Source organism: Phalacrocorax carbo, chromosome 15 (assembly GCF_963921805.1).
Source record: "Phalacrocorax carbo chromosome 15, bPhaCar2.1, whole genome shotgun sequence".
In the NCBI taxonomy this organism is placed as follows: Eukaryota; Metazoa; Chordata; class Aves; order Suliformes; family Phalacrocoracidae; genus Phalacrocorax; species Phalacrocorax carbo.
This window is the reverse complement of record NC_087527.1, coordinates 4,028,524-4,042,544: the sequence shown is the minus strand read 5'-3', so window position 1 is coordinate 4,042,544 and position 14,021 is coordinate 4,028,524. Positions and strand designations below refer to the sequence as shown.

At 53.4% G+C, this 14,021-nt stretch overlaps 1 protein-coding gene across 3 annotated transcripts in view; it reads left to right on the top strand.

Annotated features, from left to right (window-relative positions):
• Positions 1–14,021, top strand: part of NOS1 (nitric oxide synthase 1) — a 77,648-nt gene that overhangs the window by 9,952 nt on the left and 53,675 nt on the right. The window contains exon 1 of one of the 3 annotated variants that reach the window (XM_064465818.1): positions 8,742–8,895. The exons of the other annotated variants lie outside the window; for them this stretch is intronic. The gene's annotated coding sequence lies outside the window, so the exon portion shown is untranslated. Of the gene's footprint in view, positions 1–8,741; positions 8,896–14,021 lie in introns of those variants that run through there. 3 annotated transcript variants of the gene reach the window in all.

The window sequence follows — 14,021 nt, the reverse complement described above, 5'->3', positions numbered from 1 at the left end:
GTGGCTGCCTTACCTTCCTCCCCTAGGAAAAGTGTCTCCCATAAATCCGTCAGACAACATGTCTCTGATCCAAAGAGCTGCTCTTGCTCCTGGCGAGGTGCTCCAGGGAGCACTGGTGTGACTCCTTGCAGGAGTCCCAGCTGCCAAGCCCTGAGGGGTGGCATTGGTGGCAGGAGTGACATCTGGGTCGCACAGGGGACATGCCTGGAATCAGGGCTGGTGCCACCTCAGTTGCAGGGTCAGACACCGGTTATGCACGCAGTGTAATTGCAGCCTCTGATAAAGCCACATCCCTCTCCTCCTCCTCCATCATCAGCTTGCTTGCAGGTGTTCCCAAAATTCCCAAACTGGCCTCATTTCACCCTGGGAAGAGAAGCCAGCCTCCTTGGGGAAGGGTTGGGGTCTTTGCTTCACTGCTTGCTCCAGTGTGGTCTCTCTGCTGGGGAGTGGTTGGGGCTGGGAGCTTTTCATGCAGCCCAAGGAGCAGGGAAAGATCTGCCTGCTGTGACTTGGTGTTTTGCAACAGCTCTTTTCTTCCTTGATCTTGCTAGGGGTTTTGCTGTGGTTTTTTTTCTGGTCTTTCTTTTTGAGCGTCTGACTCTGATTTATTTCTGCCTAAATGGCAAGCAGAAGATTTCAGTTTGCCAAGTTCCTGGCTGGGTTTCTCTGGCTATGGCTGGTGGTTTGAGGTGAACATTTTCCAGCCTTCCCCTGCTTAAGGGATTCTTGATGGTCCTTTAATGTCACAGTTAAAACCCTGGGCCCTGTCTCTCAACCAGCAGGCAGGTGAGGAAAAAGAAAAGTATTTTGATTTATTTTCTTTGAAATTGTATCGTAGGGGCGCTGCCAACATGTTGCCTGACCCTAGCCCCTTCTGTGCCTCAGTTTCTCCATTTGTAAAATGGGGATTGCTGAGAAGGGTGGTTATTTTCCAGTATTTCATGGGGTAGTGCTTCACAGGTGCAAGACGGCTTCTTTATTTGTTGGGCTGTTTTTCCTGCTTACTATGTTTTTAGCCTCAAAGCTCTCCCTTGGGCTGTGTGGATGGGTGCCTCCCGCTCCTAAATCAGAGCCTGTTTCCAGGCCATCAGCTGCTCTTGCTGCAAAAAAACCCTCAAATGAGGATGGGAAAATAACATTGCTAAAAATAAAATAAAAATCTGAGTGTTTTGGATGCCAGCTCTCCTGGTATCTTCTGAGCACCTCTCCTCACTCCTGGCTCACAACCATTCAACATTGGTCTCAGCAGGGCAGAAAACACTGCTGGGCTGGAGATGGGTTCAGTGGGGCTGGGCCTGTCCTGTTCCTCCAGCTGTGGTGCTTGGCCAGTGTGGGGGAAAAGCCCCCTTCTTCATCCTCCTGCCTTGGCTTTTCTCCATTGTTCAGTGATGGGGTGAGAGGGGGATTCCACCCATCTGACGTGTAGCGGTGACAGCCTTGTCTGGGGACACTGATGAAATCTAAAGGAGTTGCAGCCATGACCCAATTTCTATTGCCAAAGGGCTTCCACCAGTGGCCTGATGGCAAAGGGACCGGTCCCCTGTGCTGGAGTGGCCATTGAAGGAGCCCCAGGGTGATGGCAGTGCTCCTCCCCTGGGACCTTACTCCCCCTGCTTTGGGGGCAAGGTGGGACCCATCATCCACAGGCCCAGAGCTGGGCTGGGAACAGAAGCTCAACCAGATGGAGCTGGAGAGCTGCGGAGCAGTGAGTCCTACAGCCGTGACCCTTGGCTGGCAGACAGATTACCAACCAGCTCTGCACAAAGCATTATGGAAAGGCGAGGATATCTGCAAGCTTGTTAGGCAAAGCCCGAAAGTACGCAGCTATGGCTGGCTCTAGGCAAAGCCCTAGGTTAGATGTTGATGTCGCAGCAATCAATTTAATCCAGACTTAATCAAGTCGTGTCATAAGAGCCGAAGCATATTAAGATGCAGCAGGGAATGCAGGAGCCCAGAAATAAAAGCAGTTGGGGCCCCTCCAGCATTTCCCTGGCATGGAGAGCCACGATTTCCTGGGATTTCACCTCCTCCCTCTACAAACTGGGCAGGATCCTGGGGTCTGACAGTGGGACTAGGAAGGCCTGTGTGCACCCATCAGGAAACCTCTCCTTGCCTGGGACTTAACTGTGGCCCAGCCTGGGAGAGTAGCTCCAGCTAGAGAGAGAGAGGAAAATATATTTTAGCCTTCAAAGCAGCTGGTTTGGGTCTTGTGGACAGCGATGCCACCTTTGGCAGGGTTACCATCACCCACCAGAGGCATCAAAAAGTAGAAATCCTCCAGCTTTTAAACACAGGCACAATTTCCTTTCTCCAACAGCACCAAAACACTAGAAGGTTTGGGGGTTGGTTTTCTTCTGGGGGGGTACCTTTGGTACCATTGTCCTAAGGAAATAGGGTTCATCTAGCTGTGCTCCAGTTTATCCATCCGCCTTGTCCTCGACCAAATTTAGTGGGAGGGTCGAGACCTCAAAAATAGGATGTTCCTGTGAATTGCATGAAAATGGGTCCCAGGTGGCTGGAATGAGCAGGGCACTGAGCAGAGGACTGGGATTTGGGCTGAAATCCATGCGGCACCAGTGGTCTCACAAGGAAATGTCAGGGATGTTTTCAACCGCGGGCAAAGTCTCATCAACCTTATTAGAGCCAACGTCAGCCCTGCCTGGGAATGTGGTCCAAGGTGCTAACAAAGGCCTCACAGGTGACACTGGTGAGCTGCTCAGCCCCATTTCCCTCTTGTTAGTGGGGTCAGTGCTGCTTCCAGGAGCTTGAAAACAGAGGGGCTGCGTGTGAGCTGGGATTTGGCCGTGGGGAGCCTCTTGCATCCTGGAGGTAGGTGAATCACTGAGGCCGAGTTGCATCTGGAGGTAGCCAAAAAGCTGTAAATTGCCTTTTTTTAAAAGAAAGAAAAAATAAAAAAGCTGTGAGCTCAGGGCCTGGCATGTTCAGTCCTGCTGCTGGGTTGTGGGCTGGGGCTTCGTGTTGGGCTGCTGAGCTCTCCTGGCTGCGGCTGTGCTCATCGGCTCAAAGCAAAGTGGTTTGTGGAAGGGTTCGCTTCGTCGTTGTTTAACCAGGAGAAGCTGTTTAATACTTTTAAATTACAGCAGCGTTTCAATATCCCATTAAAGTCATTCCAGAAATAAATCTAAATTCCTGGCATAGCTTCTGCAAACTTCTCCCCAGTTGGTGGGAAGGCTGAGTGCTGTCTTTCTTTTGTTTGGTTTGTGGAAGAAAGAGGGGAAAAAAACACAGCTCTGCCTCTCGACTTCTTGTTTTTCTCCCTTTTTTGGGGGAGCTGCTGACTCACACATTTGGGCTGCGAGAGATCCTCAATTGCTGTTTGGCTGTGGCCAAACAGTGCTGATTCAGAGGTGGGTGACCAGGAGCTTTGTGTCCCCCTATGCTTGCACATCCCCCAAGGCTTTTTATTATTTTTGGTGGGGCTGTGAGTAATTTATTAATTGCATTCCCCTTGGTCTTTGCAGCTGGGGCTCTGTGGCTTTGCTGCTCCATCCAGGCTGGAAGAAGCTGGGGTCGGTGTGCTGGAGGGGCTGCACAGCTTATGGGGTGCCCCAAATATGGGGCACAGCTTATGGGGTGCCCACTTCACTTAAGTGGGTCTGGGGGGGACCAGGAATGCTGGAGTCTCCCTTCCCAGCCACCCCGCAGGGAGGCACACGAGGGGCTTTGCTGCGAGTAGCAGAGTATTTCTGGAGTTTTTTTTTCTTGCTCTTTTTTAGAAATTAAGAACTCAACAGCAGCTGTTTCTCTGCTTTTGGGTTTGCTTTGTGTTCTTTTCTGCAATGAATGCTTTGCAGATTTGGCTTATCAGGCTTGTCAGCCTGCTCCAAGCCCTCTGTTCCCCTCCCTGTCCCTATTTACCCAGGGTGCTGGCTGACGCAGGGCCCTTTCCTGTGTTTGTCACCACCTACCCCAAGGTCCTCCGGTGATAACTTTTCAATTTAAGATTAGGCATTTGCGTGTTTTTGAAAGAGTCTTTAACCTACAGCCCTCTGAAATGTGTCATTTAATAGGAAAAAAAATCTCTAAATATACTGTTTATGGTTGACACAAAAGTGATTTTTCTAGTTGTAAGTACGCCAATAATTGATCCAAAGGTTAAAAGGTACCATTCGGGGGCTGGATCTTACTAGAGAGGAATGGGCTTGAATTAGGGACTCAGATGGAATAAAGTACTGAGAACTGGCTGGTTTTAGCTGGCTCTAACGATCTTAATTCTGCTGATTTCAGTAGAGTCGTGTAGCACTGCCGCTGCTGCCGAGCATCTGCCCCCAAACTTACAGCTGCTGGTGGATGGCTCAGGCACTTGTGTTTCAAAAGATTGTTTGCATCTGAATAACCCAGAAGTAACTCGAACCCCTTCCAACCTGTGAAGCAAGGTCTTAAAGCAGGTTGTTTGTTTTTTTTTTTAATCTGTCTAAATTAGACCCTGGATTTACAAGAAGTCCTTGAACTTTGGTGTGTTTGCTAGCCCTCCAATGTGTCCTTAAAATGATAATGAAAGCAACTTTGATTTTGATGGAAATGTGGAAGGGCTTGGGCTGGAGGAGACACGCTGTGATGACTTTTAAAGGTAGGGGGTTCGCATTTTGAAGTGCAAGAGAAAGAAATGCAAGGGAAGACAGACAGGTACTTCTCTGCCCTGTAATAGCAATGAAACATTAATTCATCCCCCTGGAATTTCTTGTTTGTATGGTCCCATAATTTCATTTCTTTGGTGTCTGTACGAAGCTTGAGCTAGTTGAATGCCAGAAGCCAAATACTCTTCGACTAATATCTTTTTATTAGATTTTGTGTGTGTGTGTGCCCACGCGTACGTGTGAGAGAGAGATATCACCCTTTATAACCCACTTTATACCCTTGGAGGCTGTGAGATGTGCTCCAAAAGAATCTTTCCAGCAGCATGTGTTGAACTGTAACCCCCCGTGCAGGGAGGTTTAAGACACATGTTTCGCTTTTGGTGGTTTTTATGTGTGTCTTGTTGGAAGGGAGGGTGGTTTTGGGGAAAAGCTGACATCGGTGTTTGTGCTGGAAGGCTTCAGGTTGCCACCTCTCTGCCTGGTAGCTCAGGACTTGTTACAGCTCCTGAAAGTGGGGAGCAAAGAGTTTTTCCCCCAAACATCTCTTGGAGCTTGTGGGCTGGTGGAGCTGGGAGCTGGCACAGGGGTGTTTCTGAAAGTGAGCTCCCTTGTCCATGTCCTCCCAGGTTTTAAAGGCAGTCTGGATTTCATCAAACCCCAGTCTTTCCCCATGCACCTTGTAGAGGGGAGAGTGCCAAAGAATCCCCCTGAGCCTGTGTGCATTATATGCATGGAGGACAGAGAAAGTGGGTAACAGGGCTCCTCCTTGCAAGTTCCACCTGGCATCTGCTGTGTGCCATGTGGGCACGGGTACCTGTATTTATGCCCACAGCGAACACTTCACCTGTGACCAACCCAGCAGAGGGTGCAAAGCTCTAGCTCAGCTGGGGACTTCCCAGGCCCTCCTGTGCTGCTCCGCTCCGGGAGAGGACAAGAGCGAAGGCTCACTGCCACCTCTAGGCAAGCACCAGCATAGGCACTTGCTATAAACTAGAACACAGACAATCCTGGGATTTGTCCCAAATCACTGCAGTCTCTGTGCCAGACCCCCCAATCAGCTGGCATGTGTGTGTCTGCAGTTACATAGGCTCCTTAAGCTTTAGTATAAATATGTTTAGCCGTTTCTTTATTCCCCAGGCAGTAATCCCTCGAACACATTTCGAGTTACATAGAAATAGCAGCTGAGTAACTCCAGAGCCACGGCTGCCAGGGATATTGTGTGTGATCTGTGCCGAGGCCATGGTTTCCTAAGGATCTTAGAGAGCCGAGCATCCTGAGCAGCACGTTCCTGCTGGTGGGCTGTGAGCCCCGGCAGCAGACCCGGCTGCCTGCCAGCCATCCACCCCTCGAGAGAGACCCATCGCCAGCTCCTTGACACGCACCCGACCTCCCCGCTGGAGCCCACAGCTGACACTGGCTCTTGAAAGAGAGGTGGGTGAGGATGAATGGCAGCAGGAGCGGGGAAAGAGCCCAGATTTGGCGGGGGGGAGGGGAAGGAAACTTGGGCGAGCATTAGCTGCTGTGTTTGTATTCAGCTTCTCTAACCACTGGCAGCATATGGCCAGAAGCAAGTAGTGCTGAGCTGATTTCAGAGGAGAGGGGGAACAGGGGAGCAGCTGTGCAAGGGGCAGGGAGGAGGCTATTCCCTTTCCCAAGCAGTTTTGGGGGATAACTGGCTCAGTAGCACTGCTTGCGTTTGCCCCCAGCTGTGAGAAGGGGGAAAGTAACTTCCATGGACAAGGCTGGCTCAGCAGGGCTGGGCATGGGGGTGCTTCTCCAGAGCTGGGTTCTCTTCTCCGGGGCTCTCGGCTACCCAAGTAGGATAAGGCAGGATTACAGAAACATGCTCCCTGTGGAGAAATCCCGTCCACAAATACTCTTTGCTGGAGGAAAGAAGGTGCGAACATTTGCTGTCACACCAAGACCTCTGTGGGAATGGGCTCGCTGGGTGCAGGTGGGGGTAGAGAAGGATCTCTCTCCACCTTCTCCTTTCCCAGGCCAACATCAGCCTCATTAGTTGTTATGATCCTCCAAGTCTTCCTCTCCAGGCTGACTCATGGCTACTGGCTGGAGGGAAAGGCTGCCTGGGGCTCCTCCCTGGCTCAGGGGGTTGCACAGGACATGCACTGGCCAGCAGCTCCCTTCTTGTACTGACACTTTTCTTCTGGCTTGCCCAGATTTATGGGCTTCAGCAAAGCTCCAGATGATACAAAAATAAGCATTGTCCAATTAAGTTATCTTGCAGGTGAAGGAAGTGCCACCGTGCCCTGCTGAGGACACAGCCCAGGGATGAGCACAGCTTATCTGGGTTCCCTTAAGCTCTGGGCTAGTGGAGAGGGGCTGGGATCCTGCCAAGGGTGCAGCTGCAGGGTGTGGTGGTGGGGTGGGCGAGCTGTGCTGCCAAAACTATGGCCCGGAGTAGCACAGGGAGCCCCGCTTGCCTGGATCCAAGCACCCAGCAGTCAGGGCTTTGCTTTCCCAGCATGGTTTTGCCTCCTGTAGATCTGCCTCACTGGCAGGAGGGCAGGTGCTGGTGGCTGGAGCTCATGTTGTATCTCAGGGTGGCTTTGGCATTGCAGAGCCCCCTCGAATGCCACACGAGTGCCGTCACACCCATCAGCCTTGTGTAAGCCAGACCTCTAGCCATCCTACACTTACCCCCATCTGTCTGCACCCCATCCAAGGGGGACTGGTCCAGTTTCCCTGATAATCACTAGCACACACAGCCCTGCAGCACTAAAGCCGTGCTCAAACATGTGAGCCCTGAAAGGAGAAGGTTTTGGACTTTTTTAGGCTAGGCTGAAGCTGACAATTTTCAGCCTGCAACTGGGTCACGAAGCCCTTTGCTGGTGTGCACTTACTCATCCCTTCATGGGGCAGGTTTCCCTGCCCAATGGACCAGAGAAGATGTCGTTGTGTAGCTTACTATTAGATTAGACCTCCTGCATCTAAATAGGTATAATTACGTTTTCATTAGCCCCAGACAGTGTGTTACAGCTTGCTGTATGGGTAGTGTGAGGAGGGGGGAGTATGGCAAAAGCAGCCTCAGTTCTGTTGCTGTGCTTGCCTGTCCTTCTCTTTACCACCTCTGCAAAACACTCTGTGCGCCCGAGAGGAACAGAGCTACTCGGTTTCCTCTTCCCTATGGGAATTTTTGTAATTGAATCCCCTGCTGTGCTGTGCATTATTTGCCTGCCGCTGGAGGAGAGACAGTGGGGCAGGCGGGTTGGGGCTGCCCGGGGCGGCTGGCCCTTGGAGCTGCCGGGCATCCACAGGCTGTGCATCTTCACCAGGTTGAAGCCACCTCTCTGTGCTCGGGTGGGAGCTGCCTTCCAGGCTTGGGAGGAGGCTGTGAGCAGGTGAACCTTGCACTCCTGCCCGAGAGCCCGCTTGGGTTTATATAATATTATATATCTATAATTGTGTGTTTGTCGTTGCCATGGGAATGAGCACAATTGCAAAGCCTGGAGACTGATGTCAAGCCTCGGTCTGCACTGGGTCTTACTGGGGGCAGGTAAAGAGTCAGAAGGGGAAATGGGGTGAGGAGGAGCCCCTTCGTGCTCTCCCTTGTGTGCAGCCCAGGCTCGCCTCTAGCAGCAGAGGTACAGACAGCCGGGAGCGGGGCAGGGCTGCCCCAGCCTGCAGCATTGTGTGGCTGGGGGCACTGGGGGATGCTGGTGGGGCTGGCGCCACCCGCCCTGGGCACAGAGAGGGCAGGGGCAGACCTGGCAGGAAAAGAGGGGGCTTTTCTGCAGCCCCCAGAGCACAGCCTAGCTGAGAGCAGGAAGGTGGGGGAGGCTGTGGCTTTCCAGGGGTACGGGGCCAGCTAGCAGTGGTGAAGCGGGGCTGGGCGGGGGACCCGGGGCAGGCAGAGCCCCTGCTCCCTCGGGGAAGGCTGTGGAGCGGAGCTTCCCGGCAACAAGTGGGGGACGGGGAGGAGGGGTGTCTCTCGGCTCTTTAATTGGGGGGGGGGGGGAGCCTGGGGGGAGGGGGGGCATGCTCCCCGGCGATGGGAGGGAGGGGGAAGAGAAGCCACGCTGGAAATGAGGTTATATAAAAGATGTATGATTCGGAGAGCAGAGTGTCTCCTAATGAGGGCTGCACCGGTTCGCTCCACACCCATAAAAACCCTGGTTGGACGTCAAAGCGAATTCGTTTGGGTGATGCTGGGGTAAAGGGGCACAGCGAGGACTGGCTCCTTCCCTGCCAGCCCAGCCGAGCCCAGCGCCGCGCCGGGCTCCGTCCCTCCGCCGGGAGGAATGCGCCGGGGACGGGGACGGCTCCTCTCCGCCGCACGGTAGGTGGGGCGGCGGGTGGGCTGCCCTCAGCCCCGCACCGGGAACCGCTTCTCCGGGAAACTTTGCGGTGGGGCAAGGGGGTGCGGGACCGGCCGCGGAGCCCCGCGGGACCGTGCGCTCCCTCGGGCGCCCGTCGGAAGCGCTCCCCGCCGCCGCCGCCTCGGGGCTCCGCTGTGCCCTTGGCCGGGGAGGGGCGGGGGGCGGGCGGGCAACGGAGGGTTTCCAGCCCCGCCGGTGCTGGCAGCCGGGCTCTGCCCCGCCCGGACTCCGGGGAGGGGAGCGGAGGGCACGCGTGGGATCTGCCCGGCTTAAAGCCGCTTTACTGGCTCGGCGAGCCAGGCCGTGGGTGGCCGCGCCGAGACGCGGCCCCCACCCGCTCCCCGCCCCCGGTCCGTGTCCCGTCCCCCGTCCCCCCCCGGGAACCTCGGGGCTTCGCTGCAAACTTCCTCCACCGCTCCCGTGCTCGGGTCCCCCCCGCGTCCCTCGGGCTGGTGGGGCTGAGCCAGCTGCGGGAATGGAGAGAAGCTCGCTGTTATCTCCCTCCTCCGCAACTCTTTACAGCAAGTTTGTATGGGGCGGGGGGCGCGTTTGCACGGGTGGCCAGTTTAACGGGGGGGGGGGGGGGGGGGGGAGGAGGAGGGGGGGGGAGGTGTGCCCTTGGGGTCAGTTTGCCTGGGGAGGGCAGGCAGGGGCAGGTGGACGGTGTGCACGGAGAGGGCATGGGGCCAATTTGGCCGGGAAAGGCAGGCGGGCAGAGTGCCCGGGACAGCCGGCAGTTTGCCCGGGGAGGGAAGGGAGAGGGGCCGGGGCAGGCGGAGGAGGGGGCCGGATGCGATTTGTCCGGGGAGGGCAGGGGCGAGGGACCGTCGTGTGGGGGGTATGGGGGGCAGTTTCCTGGGGGGGGGGGAGGAATGGGGGGGCAGTTTCCCCGGGGGGCGGGCAGGGGCAGGGCTGTCCCGTGTCCCGCCCCCGTCCCCGCCCGGCCGGGCCGCACCGGAGCTGTCCGGGGTGCTGAACGCTGCGGAGTCCGGGAGCCCCCCGACAGCCCGGGAGCGCCGGCCGGGAGGGGTCGGGGCTGCAGGAGATACTATCACCCCCAACCCCCCAGTGCTAGGGTAGGGGAGTGATCCCCTCCGGGTCCTGCTGTTCCCCCTGTCCCACGGGATCGGCGTGTCTCCGGGACACTGGGCTGGGGAAGGGAGCAACATCCCCATCCAGCTCGGGGTGGGGGAGAGACACCCCAATGCAGCTCCAGAACCCGAGTGAAGCCCTGGGATGTCCCGCTCGCGGCTGGCTCCTGTCCTTCAGGGAGAGCCAGGGGTCAGTCCAGATCTTGCCCCTTCTCTCTCCCCACCTGTGCCCCAAGGGCCTCAACAGATCCCTCCGGATGCACTTGAAATGCAGAAGGGAGCTGTTGTTGCAGGGATCAGAGATGAACCCTGCCTGCCCTGCCTGTGGTCTTGCTCTTGGCTTGGTTTGCAGTAAATAGTAGAAAGCTCTTGGTTTTTACTGGCAAAGCAGAGGAAAAGAGACCTCTGTACCCCCACATCTGGAGCATCTGGTGCTGGGGTGGGTGTAAATGGGCATTACGCCATCCAGCTCCAGTCCCACAGAGCCTTTCCCTGCCTCAGCCCTGCGCTCTCTGAGTGCACCGACTCCACAGCCCAGGTGCAGACATTTTCTTCCAACGCTTTCCAGTTATGACTGTCAGGAGGAAATTCTGGCAGGCAACTTGACAATTATCTGCTGAGTCCCCAAGGAGCTGATCCGCCTCTCACTGAAATGGAGGGGAAGTGTCTCCTTCCTTCCCGTGGGAGCACAGGCTGTCTGGAGCAGGAGATGTGGGAGATTGCAGCGGGCAGTTGCAGTGGTTGAGGACTCAACTGCTTTAAATGTTTTAAATGCCAGCTCCTCTTCCTCTTCCACATCCCAAATGCTGATGGATCAGGAAGATGGCAGAATGGGATCTAGAGGGATGATCACTGGAGAGCTGTGGGGAGGCTTTAGGGGCAGTGGGGCTGTTCAAAATAGCACTCTCCTGGAGATTTCTACCTGCATGTCTTGGTTGGCTATGCCTTTTTGGTTAAAGGTCTCAGGCAGGGAAGTCTTATTTTAAAGAATTTGGGTTTGCATCAGCAATTTCTTCCTCCCTCTATTTTCTTCTAGCTTGTATTACCCAGAATATGTTCTTAAAGATACTACAAACTCAGTCATATACCCTCCAGTTTTAAAACGTGCATATGTTTGCAAACAAACTCCTGGTACAGTCTCTTATTACACGGACATGGGTTTTGGGGTGAGTATTTCTCTAATCAGATATCTGCACTGAGAGAAGCATTACATTCCCTGATGAGCAGAGACAAGTCCATGTGCCCTTTGAATTCTGTTTATTCCCTCTGTCAGTGTGGGGATCGTGAGTGAGTACTGGAGAGGCCATCTTAGGCAGAGGGGTTTGGGCTGAATCCTCACTTACCATTAATGTTGTGCATCTGCTGATGGGGGGGCTTGGTCCTCCCTGATCCTCAGGGAGGTTTTGGCCCTGTTGGATTTCCCCCTTCCCCTTCTCCCCCCACCCCTCCTTTGCTCATGTATTTTGTATTTTCCGTTTTAGTAGCGTATCTGTACAAGGCTTAGGAAATCTGCCAGATTGCCTAAATCAGTGTCTGAAAACAACTATATATAGTAACTGATAAGTCACATGAGCTCTGCTCACATAGATTAGCATTTACCTTTCCTGAGCAATGAGAATATTGTTCGATACTTGTTGATATCATCAATTTTACTGAAGAAATTCAGCCCCGATAGCAGGGGACAGGTTTTGAGAGGAGGCTCCAAAAGACACTAAAATGCCTTTGCTCTACTCACGCTGCTCTGATTGTATCTGTGCATTAAATCAAATCTATATATGCAATCTGATCTCTCATACGTAGCCAAAAATAAACATATTGTGTCCCAAAGAGGGAAGGATCTGTAAGCCAGTCTCTGGCTGAAGCCGGATGAAAGCATGTTTACTTCCATCCGCTTGTTCCAAATTAACTCTGTGATGGGCTGTGTGCAATGCCCGACCCAAGCCACCCCAGATTGCCACCCTACACGGCAGCTGTAAAGCAAGCGGAGCGAAGTACTGATATGATGCCAGGCAAGTGCTTGGGATCTGGCTGTGGGCACGAGAAACACGTGGTCTGGAAAGCCCATATGTTATCAGTATGTTGGCTCTAAATGCAGAGTGTGGAAACCTGTGAGTACTGTGTGTGTATATACAAAACCGAAGGTATTTATGCTAAGGCATCTCTTTCCATCACCTCTCTTTTACATGACAATTCAGAAATGCTTAACAAGATCTTACAATGCCCTTCTAGGGTAGGCTCGTCTTAATCCTATTTTGTGGAGTCTCAGGCTTATGTTTTCAGAACGTGCTGAAAATGTGCAGTTCTTTCTTGCCTTGAAAGTCATGAAAGCTCAGTCTTTTCAGAGCAGGACCCACCCTTCATCCCCAGGCGTCACCAAAATGAACACATCCTTAGAAATACCAGTGGCATGTCTCGGCCAAGGGCTCCAGTCCTGCTGCAGTGCAGCAGGACTGTGGCCCTGGCGTGACAGCCTGCCCCACTGCTACCTCTCCCCATGATGCCAGTGTTGAGGAGCAGGGTCTTGGGAAGATAAAATCCTCTCCTCTGGCACAGGGGAAAACTCTCTGTTTTCAAGATAAGGGCTGGGGCTGCTTCAGCCAGAGGCAGCATCACTAGCATGGGACTGTCCCAAGGGGGAAGTGGAAAAGCCCCGATGAGCATCAGGGCCCACTTTCACTCCTCTCTCCATGCACTCACGGCTTCTTGCCACAGTTCCCCATGCCCAGCCCTGTGTTCAGGGATGCTGGTGGCGTGAGCATGATGTTGCCAATGCTGCTTCTAAGTAACAGCCTCACTCTCACCAGCAGCACCTTTAGCAAAAATTAGGAAGCAGAAAATTCCACATCCTCCCACCCCAATCCTGCCCAAATTAGAGCCAGAGCCCTCTGTGGGACAAGGAGTGGGTCCCAGAAGGCCCACAAAGAACTTTGCTGCCGCTGTTGATACTATGGCAACAAGTGCTAATGCAAAACCTTAAGAAAAGCGTGGATAGAAACTCAGGGAAACAAATTATCTTCGCTTTCCGCCTTGCGTAGTCACTGAGGATGCCGGTGCAAAGAGGGCGAGAGCTCTGCTTTGACTCCGCATACCGGGTTAATCAGTGGGGAATCACACCTCTAGTCCTCCTGCAGTTTTTGATGTTGAAGAGAGATGGTAGCGATGCTCAGGGGACAGAGAAAATCCCACAGCCTTTTCAGTGGTAAGTTTTCACGGGGACCAGGCAGGAGGCTTATGCCTCCAGACTGAGGAACCCAGGCTTGTGCCATGAGAAGCCTTATGTTTTCCTGAGGTTTTTAAATAGCTATATGAGTCACTCTTTATGAAAGGCAGTGACAATAAGGTCTATTGCTACTTAGTGTCCTTATGAGGCTACTTCTCCCACTGGCTTGTTAGAGTCGGAAAACTTAGTGCCATGCTAGGAAGATTTTGGGGAGTCGGCAGCAAAGGAGGGGATAAGAACGTGAGTTGCTGAAACGAGCCAGGACTCTAATTCCTGGACTGACTCTGAGCTGAGGGTTCTGCTGCTGACTTTATTGATGCTGGCTGGCGGCTCTGGAGCTATTACAGCTCCAGCCAACCTGCTGTGATTTTTAAATTCCCTCTTTCTTTTTTTCTAAATGGAGCCACGGTTCCCCTCTCGTGCTGCGACTGGATTTTGAGACCATCCATCAAGTGGCATTTTCTCATTTATTTCCTACCTACCTATTTTGTCATTTAGGACAAAGTAGTGTTGTGTTAACACAGGTCCCATTTGTCAAATGGGAGTCGCTGGTGTAATTCCAATCCTCTTGGCAAATTGATGGCGATAAAATTTATGTTTTATAGATGGGCCGAGCCCTAATAAGAACACCACTTTCAGATGGGGTTAGCAGCAGAATTGACAGTTTTATCTAAACTCCATTTCAGCCACACACCATAGGCGCCAAGAAAATATTGTACAAAATAGTAAAAGATAAATGGTAGGTGTGTTACTGAAACATGCTAATCCTTGAATT